The following is a 12314-nucleotide window of genomic DNA, read 5'->3' as shown; positions in this document are numbered from 1 at the left end:
TCTAGAAGTCTTTTATGAAAAGTCAAATTTCTGCAAGATTTCGGTCAGTTACCAAACTAACCTCGCTTTTACAAAGACTTCTCAAGAAGTCAACTCAATTTTTTTTTATTAAAAATAAAAATTCGTAGACTTTTCTAGAAGTCTTCTATGAAACTTTTTTAAAAAATAGCTGAAAAACTAACATATCTGTTGATCAAAAGACGTATGAAGAATTTTTCTTATGTGAGATCTGAAAATTTTGAACATATATCCTATGACAGTTCGTATTTAGCTTTTCCAATCACCCAAAACTTCTTAATGAAAGGTATTGTCTCATTTCTGATCAAGAATCATCAAACTTGAGTAACTTTACTGTAAATGTAATCTTGAAATCCATAATTTTGAAACTTAAAGATGAAATAAGAGAGTATATTCAAGATAAATGATTTGTGTCTGTGAGAAATGAGATTAAGATGTATAAACGATTTCTAGTGCATTTAAAGCTTGATTTTTGTTGTTAACGGTGGTAGATGATAGTGAATACAATTGCATTTTCGTAAATAATTGATGAAGATGAGGATATGAGTAAAACTAACATATTTCGAAAATAGATAAGTAATAATATTTTTGTGAATAAGTTGGATTTTTACGGTGAATAGAGCGAAACAAAAATTACAAAAATCCTAGTTTTGTATTCTACCACAAAATTTAAGTCATTTTTGGAAAAAGCCCTTAACTCAAATAACAAAAAGTTAACTTAATCTAATCATAAATTAAGTAGAATTTTAAACCACAAATTTTTGGTTTTATAACATAAAACCTAAATTAATTAGTAACCAGATCAATCTAATCATATTCCATTTCATTAGGGTAGAATTCCGAAAACCAATTTTCATTTCATTTTGGTAGAATCTAGAAAACCAAAAGACAAAATCTGATCTTACTTACCCGAAGTTACAGCCTAATGTTGTTGTACATCAAGAAAGGGTTCCCAAAGCACAAAGGACAACATTACGTAACAAATTAAATTGAAAACTCTTAAAAGCCACAGCCAATGCTGACATGTTAAAAATAATCTTGCAAGTTCAGGTGTAAATAAAAATATATGTTTTGGTACCTCATATGATTTTTTTATAACATACAAGTTTTAAGTTTTTCATGTTAGTTTGATCCAGCTTTCAAGATATCATATCACTTGATAAATGGTAATATTTATGTAATTAGGATACTAAAGGTTTAAGGTATGTTATCCGTTTCCCCGTTTAACGATACACATTTGATTTCTTTGTATTCTTTATATTTTAACAGAATTCAGTTAGCAGTATCAAAATGGAGAAATAGTGAGCTAACACTGACGCACGAACAGATATTGTGAAGATGATACTTACTGCTCCAAATGATTGAATTCACTGTGCCTTTTCTCTCTTTTTGTCAAATTGCAGTTTTTGTTTGTTGTGCAATCACAACCCTATATTTTACATCTTTAATCTACATCTAAATTATATTTATTGGTGAAAAATCTGTAATGAATGCCAAACTTTTTTAGCTTTTACACGATTATGTATTGTCATATGTTTTGCCTTTAAAATAAGTCATTTGTTAAAATGATTTAAAACTTGAAAATATACGAGAAGCACTTTTACAATTAGCTTCCACTTACACGTCAAAATTACATAAATTATGGTTGTTTACTGCAGGTTATAACCAAACAAAAATAAAATTATGGTTATTCACTGCAGGTTAAAAACTATGATTTCACGAGACCAAAATTTATTAAATGATTTAGCATCAAATAATGGCTGGCGTCACTGGCCATGAAAACATATCCTTTCTCTGTTTTATAATAAGTGCCATTTAGACACATTTCATGCATATTAAAAAAACTAACAAAATATACTAATCTATTCTTATTTATTATACAACTATTTAAAGAACAAATAGTTTAACTAAATATCTATTGGTTATTTAAAAAAGTAAAAATGATTTAATGTGAAAACTTGCATTGGAAATATAGAATACCACTTATTTTGAAACAAAATATATAGCTAAAATGACATTTTGAAACCGAAGGAGTATTACATTTTTCACATATTTACCGAATAATTTTATCATCCTTCATTTTGAACAAATTTGTGACATAATTATTCAAATAAATTCATAGATTTATTAATAATTTGTGAAGAGAATGTGTAATATAAAATTTAAAATAAAATAAAATAGTATGCAATTTATATTACTATAAATACAGAATAGTAAAACTACATAATATTATCATATACACATTATTCAATCATATTCATATATCACATAATTATTCAAATAAAATAAATAGATTTATTAATAATTTGTGATGAGAATTTGTAATATGGATTGCAAATAAAATTAAACGGTGTGTAACTTTATATTTACTATAATTACAAATAATAGAATTATATAGTATTATCATATACACCAAAACATTAAGCAAAATAAAGTATACACCAAAACATTTTGATGTCTTATTAAATTAGATTTTGTTAAAAAGATCAACGTTTTTAAAGAACGGATTAGATTTTTTTTAAAAATATTGATGTATGTGATTGGGGGCGAATGCATTCACAGTATGTGGATAACATAATTTTTGATGTCACAAATATAAGAATGAAATTAATATGCAAAAAGATTTACAGCAGAATTATCCTCGGCATTATACTAAAAAGATAAGGCATAACCTTCTCCTAGTTTTTTTTTTTTTTGATAAAACCTTCTCCTAGTATTTCTAAATTAAATAAATTAAACAAGATACAATGCCAAAACTCAAAAAAGTATATATTCATATTCGTGATACTTTCGTTCGTTATAATATACAAAGGATGTATATATATTTTTAATGATGATTAACTGATTCTTTTGTCCTGTTACAGTGATTGATTCACATGTCGTTCTAATCAAGAACATTCAACAAAAGACACATGATCCTATTTACTTTCCTCCTAAATTGACGAAACAGTTTTTTTTTTTCCTTTTTGAAAAAACGAAACAGGTTTTTTCATAGTACTAATTTGTTAACTAATAAGATTCTATTGACCAATAAAAAAACAAAGTAATACACGTTCGAAAAGCATGTCGAGGTTAGGATAAAATTGCAATAATTATAATATTTATGGAATTTTTTATTATAAATAGTATTTTGGTCCAAAGTGATTGTCAATAAAAATCCCCTAAACATTATTTACCAAATAATTTGTACATTTCTCATCATTACAATCACTTTTAGAAAAAAGTGACATGGTTTTGAAAAATGTGACATGGCATTAATCTAATTATGACATATAAAATTTTCTTTATAAACTTTTATATATATTTGGTAAGATTTTTTAATATGGTAATAATTAACTATTAACTTCTGTATCATCATTAATTCTAATTTTCTATATAATTATTTATTTTGACAAGACTAGTATATATTAAGCAAATTACTCATATATCACTATTAAATTAATATATATTACATTAATAAAAAATAATCGTAAATATAGTTAAGGATATAATTTTTTACATGAACTTATATATCATATTTTATAAATATACATTTTATCAAAATTAATTGTAAATGTGCATCAACAAATACAAAATTAAAGCAAAATTCGGTTCATTAAAGTAATTAACAAATTGAATTTTTTCAGTTTAACATATTTTAATTAAAAATAACAAAAATTTATTAGATTATATATATATTTTTAAACTAAGTGGTAAGAGATATATTTAAAATAAATAATAATTAAATATAATATAATATAACAAAAAAATTATTTTATAAAATAAAATTTTAACTTTATTAAAATTTAAATAAAATCAAATTGAAGTAGTTAAACCAAATCAAAAGAAATAAGACTACACAAAATTTAAATTATTAAAGTTAAAATATAAAAATAATTATGTTCAAATTTAAATTTTTTTTAAAAATAAAAAAAATTACATAAAATTATTGTTTTTGGGCATGGCGCAGAAAACTCATAGTTCAAAAGTATTAATACATAATTTTTACTAGGCACTTATTCAAAATCTTAACATATTTTCTGATTACATTATAAATACTCTCTGTTCTTTATATCTATTTTGAATAATTCGATAAGATATGTGTACATGCTGTGCATATTTAAAAAAAAATAACATTAAAAATAAAAAGTACCACAGCGATTTTTGGATCAATTTTAGTCGAGCCAAGTGTTGCTTTGTTAAAAGCCTAAATGAAATCATTCATGTGGATATACCTCCTTTTCTGAGTCATTTGAAACAGACGTAAAACTAATTAAGATTCCACGTTAAAATATTATACAATCATCAATAGAAAATTATAAGTTCTTTTTTTTTTGAGAGAGGCAAATTCTAAGTTATTAGGAGGGATGTTTCATACTTATTTTTTGCAAAATTTTGGAGGGATGTTCCATACTTCCATCAAGAAAATAATATCAAGCTTCATTGTTATTGATCCACGGCTTTTTTTTTATCCACAATTTTGCAATATTAGTTTGATAACCTTTTCAAGCTAAGACTATAATAAACATGCAACTATCATGTATATTTACTAAAGAAATATACAACCTTCTCATTTTATAATGATATATTGTCAATACTAATATATTGACTAATATTGTAAGATTTCTTTACCATGCAACTACAATTCTGTATTTACTGATACATAGTTGTATTTGAAATACTAATAATGTATGCATATATACATATACTATGTATTTACTAAACAAAATTGACAGGGGAACATATAAAGACTTTATATACAATACATGCATTAATAATGAATAGTATCTTGGAAATTGTCCAAACACATGGAATTTTTTTTTGAAAACAAAACCCATGGAATTGGTTCAAGTAGAAAGACATCCCAATCACAAAATACCTCCAAACCAACCTTTTTCTCTAGCGGGTTGGCAGAGGATCGTGTGTATATATTCTCTTCTCAAAATGATTCAAAGATAGTTGATTCGTAACAAACGGTTTGTAAGAATCCGAATCCAGATACAGGCAACGGAAGACTTCATTATAGTCTATCGCTGCCTAAATTGAAAGCATATGCTAAGACATATACTAATTAATTTATCCATCGTTGTTGCTCTTTTTGAGCTGTGTAAGTAAATTCTTGTAGTGTGTATTACTATTTAATATATAACGTAGAATTGCACGTTGGCAAAAGTTATAGAAAACAAAAAAGTCTTGGACATACACGTACTTTCCTGAGAGGTGGCTAGCTAAGTAAGTATATATTCTATAGACTATGCAAATATGTAATCTTACGTCTTTTTGGTTAAATTACATTATTGTATTTCCAAAATATTAACTTATTTAAATTAAGACTTTTTCCTTTTAAAGATAATTAAGCAGTAGTGGTACACTTTTCTTGTTCAAATTCTTATACTTGGACGAGCAATTTACAATCTAAGCAAACATAAAAGAAGAAACAGACTGAATCTCCTAAACCACTACACGAAGCAATATTTTCTTTCTTTTTTAGATTAAAAAAAGTAATATATACCATCTTTTCAAAATTATATAATTTAAAATGATTTCGAAGAAAACTTTAAGGCTCCGAATGGTAACTGCGGTTTGAGCGGTGCGAGACAAACAGTTTAACTGGGTGCGGTTTTAACAGTTATAAAAACGTATAGATATATAGTATATGTAGAGATTTTTGTTATTGTTAACTGCGGTGTGGATTCGTAACATTCGAAGCCTAAATGTGCTTATGAGCTCGCTAATTTAAATTATTATAGCATTGACTTTTGATGTAATCATTCGTCAGCAATTCCAAATAGTTTTAACATATATGATATATATTAAAATATATTTAAATTTTTATAAAAATAGTTACATTTATATATCTCTATATACATGTTTTTTCTATATACATGTTTTTTATTTTGATGGTTATAATAAATTATATAATATCGCTCATGTTTTCCTATTGCACGAGTGGTTAACATCTCATCCAAAAATACAATGTTCTGATCTGAAATTTACTTGTAAAATGCGTCAGAGGCAGATAGAAATTATTCGAAGATCGAGAGAAGCGCATTTACAAGTAAACTAAGACCAGAACATTGTTTTCTTCTAGTTTCAAAGGAGAAATTATCCTTTTTCTCTATTTTTTCTACTTTTTCTAGTGTTGAAAAACTACTTGTGAGTTTCCAAAAAAAAAAAAAGAAGAAAAACTACTTGTGAAATTATTAATAATACTGCTCTAACAGAGTAATGATGATGTTTTTAGATGCCAGAATACATTAGATCTAAGAAGTCAAACGATTTCATCTTTTAACGAATAGTAGAAATCACCGATGTATAAAGAAAATAAACAGTAAATAAGGAGAGAAATCAGACTCACTCTGGTACTAAGCAGCTACCAGAACCAGCAAGCGAAGAAGACAATGGCCTTGATTGGTAATTTTGGTGAATGGTTTAGTGACATTGTAAACGTTATTCCACAAATATTTTGCCAATCAATAAAAATTGTGAAATGAAAAAAAAGTAAAACGTAAATTTATATTTTTGCTGAAAAAAATACAAAAAGATTTTCTTATATATAAAAGTGAGTTTTAGTAGATTATCTACAAAATTAACATTTTAATATTATTAAATTATATGATAATATCATTCTAAAATTTTAAATAAACAGCAATAATTTATAGTGATAAATATTTATATTGTAAATAAAATTATACTATAATTTGCTTTATAATAATCTAAGTTGACAATCTATTATTTAAAACATATTGAAAAATAAACTAAATATTTAAAATAAGAAGTACATTATTATTAATAAATTTTAGTTATTTGATATTTTGTAATAATTAGTTTAATTATTAATAATTATTTTTATTATAATAAAGTAAATATCATATATATATAAATTATTTAAACAGTCTATTATTCCACAATTCCAAAATATTAAATTTTCTCCAATTTCATTATTTTTGTCATGTACCTAAATTATTCTATGACTCTGTGGTTAAGCAATGTTTATCAATTGGAATCAATGAAGTTTGCTGAATAAAAAGAGAATGGGGAGGAAATAAGAGAAAGAGAGAAATGTATGTTTTGCTATCTCTTGTTTTTTTTTCCGTCAATAGTTAATTTTATTACTTTATGGGCCAAACCCAGTATTACAAAAAAGGTCCAAGGCCCACCAAACGAAATCCTAGAGAAAAACTAAAAACGGCGCCTCCGTTCGCTCACAGCGTCCCCCCGCTTCCAGCCATCACCGGTGATCAACCCAACGATCCACCGGAAAACACCGTCACTCACTGGCTTCCCAACCTCTTCGCCGCAAACGCTTCCAACCGAGAGTTCTCAATAGTAGAGAGAGTCAATCGGTAACCCGAGATCTCATCCGCCTCCTTTCGTCACTGGAACTGGGAAGAAAGCTTCGCCGACACAACCAACCCTTCAACATCGGATAGCTTCGATCGTCTTCCGACAAGAACTCCTCCGACTAGACCAAACCGAAACCGCAAAAACCAAAGATAAAAACAAACCCTAACAAACCTAGGGGACTAAACGTCGGCGGTGCAAGGCAAAGACCGCCTTCACCCCTCGGAAACTGAAGCCGGCGAAAGTGGAGCTAACGAAGCCTCCGCCTCCCGGAAACTAGACCGGCGGCGATGGATCTATGAAAGCCTCCACCTCCCGGGAAACCCTAATCTGACAAACCGACATCACCCCACCTCACCCTGTCGCGTCGTTACTCAAGCCACCGCGCCACCGCGTGTGTCTGTTCACTCCCCGAGTTGACAACTCTGGATGGGAACTAGACAGAGCTCCGACAAAACAAACAGAGAGAGGAGGTAAAGAAGAAGTCGGGGAACGTTTCTAACCAAAAGAAAATGGGCTCCGGCGACGGCACGGACGCTCACGCGCCGGCCGTACGCCGGACCCAAAACCAGATCTGCTTTTCTCTCTCTCTTTTCTCTCCAACCCAACCCCTTTTTCAATATTAGAATCTGGACCTTGTTGCTATCTCTTGTTCTCTAATTCTCTTTTAATATTTTTTATTATTTTAATTACTAGATGCACGGATCACTTAATATGTACATTAGGCCTAATGTGCATATCTAACTACTCTTTTAATTTATATAGTTACATATATGTTTCTGTCTTCCTCGGAAAAAAGATGGGGTCTACGGCACTAGATTGTTCAATGTTAAGACAAAACGGATCATTTACTCCAATATTTTGGAGAAAATAACTTTGTAGCATGAAGCAATTGAAAATAAATAATCTATTACTATTACAAATGATTTATTGAAGATAACATATAAAAGTGAGTAATTATTCAAATATAATTTTTATTGATAAGGATAGTTTTAATGAAAAACTAAAGTTGATTTGTGCATCCGCGGAGATAGTCGTTTTTATCTTTTCAGTTTCCTATTTAAAAACATTTATCTTATATAAATAGTAATATATACTTTTAAAATTTATATGTATTAAATAACTGTTTAATATATTTTTAAACAAAATCATTTTATTATTTATAATAAATAATTTTATTTTTTGATCCGTCAACCGCTATACCTATATTTTCAAAATATAATATGTGTGTTTGTGCATTGATTAAATATAATTTATTGTTTAACTAAATTATAAGAAGCCTTTTTAAATAAGTAATATATAATTTGTTGTATTATATTTTAGAAAAATGTATTAATTAAACTATAAAAGAAAAGAATACTAAAATGTAAATAAATTTATTACTTTATTGGCATATGTTTGTAAATAATTTGAAAAAACTAAGGGGTAATTTGTTTTTGTACTTCTATTTTAATAGTATAGACGTGGTTAATTATATATAAACTTAATGTAGAGGATTGAAAGAAACAATTTACAATAGTCCGTAAAAAAATATTGCAAAGAGGAGAATTTACATCAAACTATTGAATCTAGCAGTTCTAGTATATTTTGTGAAAACATAATAGAAAGTGGGTGTTAAATAAAATATGTGAGACACGAATAAATGCCTTCTGATTCAGACCATCATTATCCTCCTGTCTCTTTGGTCTTAAAATTTAATTATCATATTAAATCATTTATCATTTGCTTTATTAGCCTACAGATTATTTCTTTTGGTGTTAAATTATTTTGTTCCTTATTTTCTCAAGGAAATGTTTATTTTTATCTTACTTTTAGCTATCGATTCATTTCCCAGCCCGTCATGTTCGGGAAAAAAGGACCGACTTTTGTAGACAGTGTTTATAAAATTGGACTAGCTGGTCACCAGAAGGCTATGGGATCACTGGATTAGCCCATTAATCTAATTTATTAAAATTATAAATAAAATAATTGATAAATAGTAGTTTAGTGATTTCCTTTAGAGGAGAATTTGCTTGTAAATCCAAAGTCGAGAAATCAAAATTTCTCAAACGTTAAATATAAACAAGTTAAAATGGTATTGTCTTTTTAATCTAACAGAAAATCCAGTAAGTGTGGGATAATCGACAGCTATATTTACCCTTTTAAGTTGACAAAAAAAAAATATTTACCCTTTTAAGGTCAGTGATGTGTTAAAAAATCCAGACCACCCCAAACTATATAAAAAACTTGTATGTTTTGTGGAAGTAAAATGTTAAGTTTTGTATCCAATTTTTATTTTGAAAATATTACTAAAGGTGGCTAAATATCTATAAATTTTTGTTTGATTCATTATCCATTTTCATTTGAACCGAAAATTCAGATTTTCGTAACTCTACAAAGCAAAGAAAATACTACTATGCAATATTAATAAAAATGATCAAATCATAAATACTAATATTTATGAACAAATATCCAGTATGATTCGTTAGATGCATAGATGCATATATTTACATAATTATATATGCTATAATCATTATATTTTATGTTAGTTTTACAGTATTTTTACTTATTAAATTAATTATTTAGTTACTAGAGTTTAAAAAGTAAATAACTTTTTTTCTGTAATAAAATATTATTATTTTATATTATCTTTTGATTTTTTATTTTATTTATACAGATCGAATCAAATATCTAGTTAAAAACCGGATATCGGAACACCGAATATTCAGGTAGCTACGCAGCGAATCAGATCAAACAATTGATTATTCAAATGAAATGGATTGGATCACAAATACCTCCATAAACTTGGATATTTGATTCTTGTCCACCCTAATAATTACAATAACTAGCAGAGATGGTGAAGAAATATAAACATCAAACTTGCAATGCACAAGAACAAGAAAATATAACTGGAAGATATTACCCCGATCAAAAATTAGGTTGCTAACGAAACGATGAAGGACCTAAAACACATGATACAACATAATAGTCGAGCCTTTTGCAACAAATAAGCCGAAAGATAAGGCACCCTCAAACTCCATAAGCATGGTGCCCACAGCTTTCAAGAATTCTAACTGCTTCATACTGGTTAAGAATCCAAGCACAGACCCACAAAGTAACCGGGAATAGAAGAAACCAGCAGTGTGAGGAAAAATTTATAATCAAGGATGCCGTCATTTGGGAGAAGAAGCTCAAGGTTACAACCTCAAACTCTATCAAATGTGACCCTATACACCCATTTAACCGAAAGATCCATGTAGAGAAGACCAGAAGCAAAAAAAAATCCTCTAGAGAAACCAAATACCAAGCTACATATAAGGCTGATGTCTAACTAACGCACACAAACTACACAACATAAACCATAACTTCACTGATACACTAAGATTGATGGAGCTTTTATTGGGAGGAGATCCAGACCGCCAGCACAGTCATTGAACCTGGAGGAAAAAGACACAAACGACAAACACCATGGCCGAACACACAAACACAGCAGAAGCAAACCTTATCGAAAATTGTGTCACCGTAGACAACAACAAGCAGCGTCAGCGACTAAACCTCCACAGCCTCCATGCGCCACCACCAAAGGGACCCAGTGCAGAGAAGTGAAATCAGAGATCCAACAAGAAACTACTGATCACATGCCCAACGAAAAACTCACCTTACCCCCAGCCAAACCACACCGGAAGCAGAGACAGTCCTAGAAGAGACTCTTTGTTGCCTTTCGTGCCATCACACTCAGAGAGGACCACCACATGCTCGGAAGACAACTGAGATACCGATTAAAGTAGAAGGCGAATCTAAAGAGAGAGATGTTGTCCTCTAGTACCGCCAATCCACCGATAAGGCTGTCAAATCTGACGAGGAGAATACCGTAAATAATTTGTAGAAAACCCATATACCACGAGACGAAGAGACAGAGATCTGAGATGAAGAGAGACCACATCCTCTGATGATAACGAGAGGACAGTGGCTGCCGGAAGAAACAAAGACGATGCACTGAAACACTCTAAGAAAAAATGAAAGTTGGGAAAAAAGAAAAAAAAAAGAAAAATATGTAGAATTAAAAGATATATAAAAATACTATTTCGAAAACACAACTTGTATCATGTTAAACAAATTCATTAGATATGGACACAAGCTGGATATTTGAATTTTCTCCTTTTTTCGCCACTTGACTTGCCTCGTATATGACAATGTTTCAAACAATAAGATATAAATTTCAAACGATAAGATATAAATGAACTTTTTTAGTTTAACAAACACAAGAACACGTCCAAATAAATCGTGTAGTTAATTTTTTTGTAAGAGTTCGTATTTGACTTACTTGCAAGTTTCAATTTAAAAGACTTGCTACTTGTCTCGACTGTATATTGTTGGCTTTAGCAAATAACGGGTAAGAGACGAGTGTCAACTGTCAAGTATTTAGTCCAACCCAAAAACTCATATCTTAATATAATCATGGACTATTCTAAAACAAAGGTATTTTAAAATCTAATACTAACATTATAATTTAACAGTTTCAACCACTCTAAATTGTAAAACTAAAAAGCACAGTAAATCCATAAAATTATATTCAGATTGAATATTAATTTTAGCTAATAAATTGCTAAAACTAGTCAACTACGAAACAAATTTAACTATATACCTTCGAATAAAACTTAATTTAATGAAACTATAGCGTACAACTAAATTTCAAAATTTATCAAACAGATAAATTAATCATGGTATCAAATAAAGGGAAAGAGGAAAACACGTTATTGTTGTTGAATTTCAGACATTCAAACAAAAGTAAATAACTGAAGATTTGATTCGCCGCATAGGGGTGATATCGTGAATTTATGCAAGGTTTTCGGATCTAAAAAATAAAACATCTCGTTTTAAATATATAATAACACTTCCAATGTATTTTGTTAATTTATTAAAAAATATTAAAAAAAACTCTAAAAAAACAGAAATGAGTTTTGCTCCAATATATTTTTCTAAAATATCAATTT

Source organism: Brassica napus, chromosome A2 (genome assembly GCF_020379485.1).
Source record: "Brassica napus cultivar Da-Ae chromosome A2, Da-Ae, whole genome shotgun sequence".
Taxonomy (NCBI): Eukaryota; Viridiplantae; Streptophyta; class Magnoliopsida; order Brassicales; family Brassicaceae; genus Brassica; species Brassica napus.
This window is presented reverse-complemented; position numbering follows the sequence as displayed.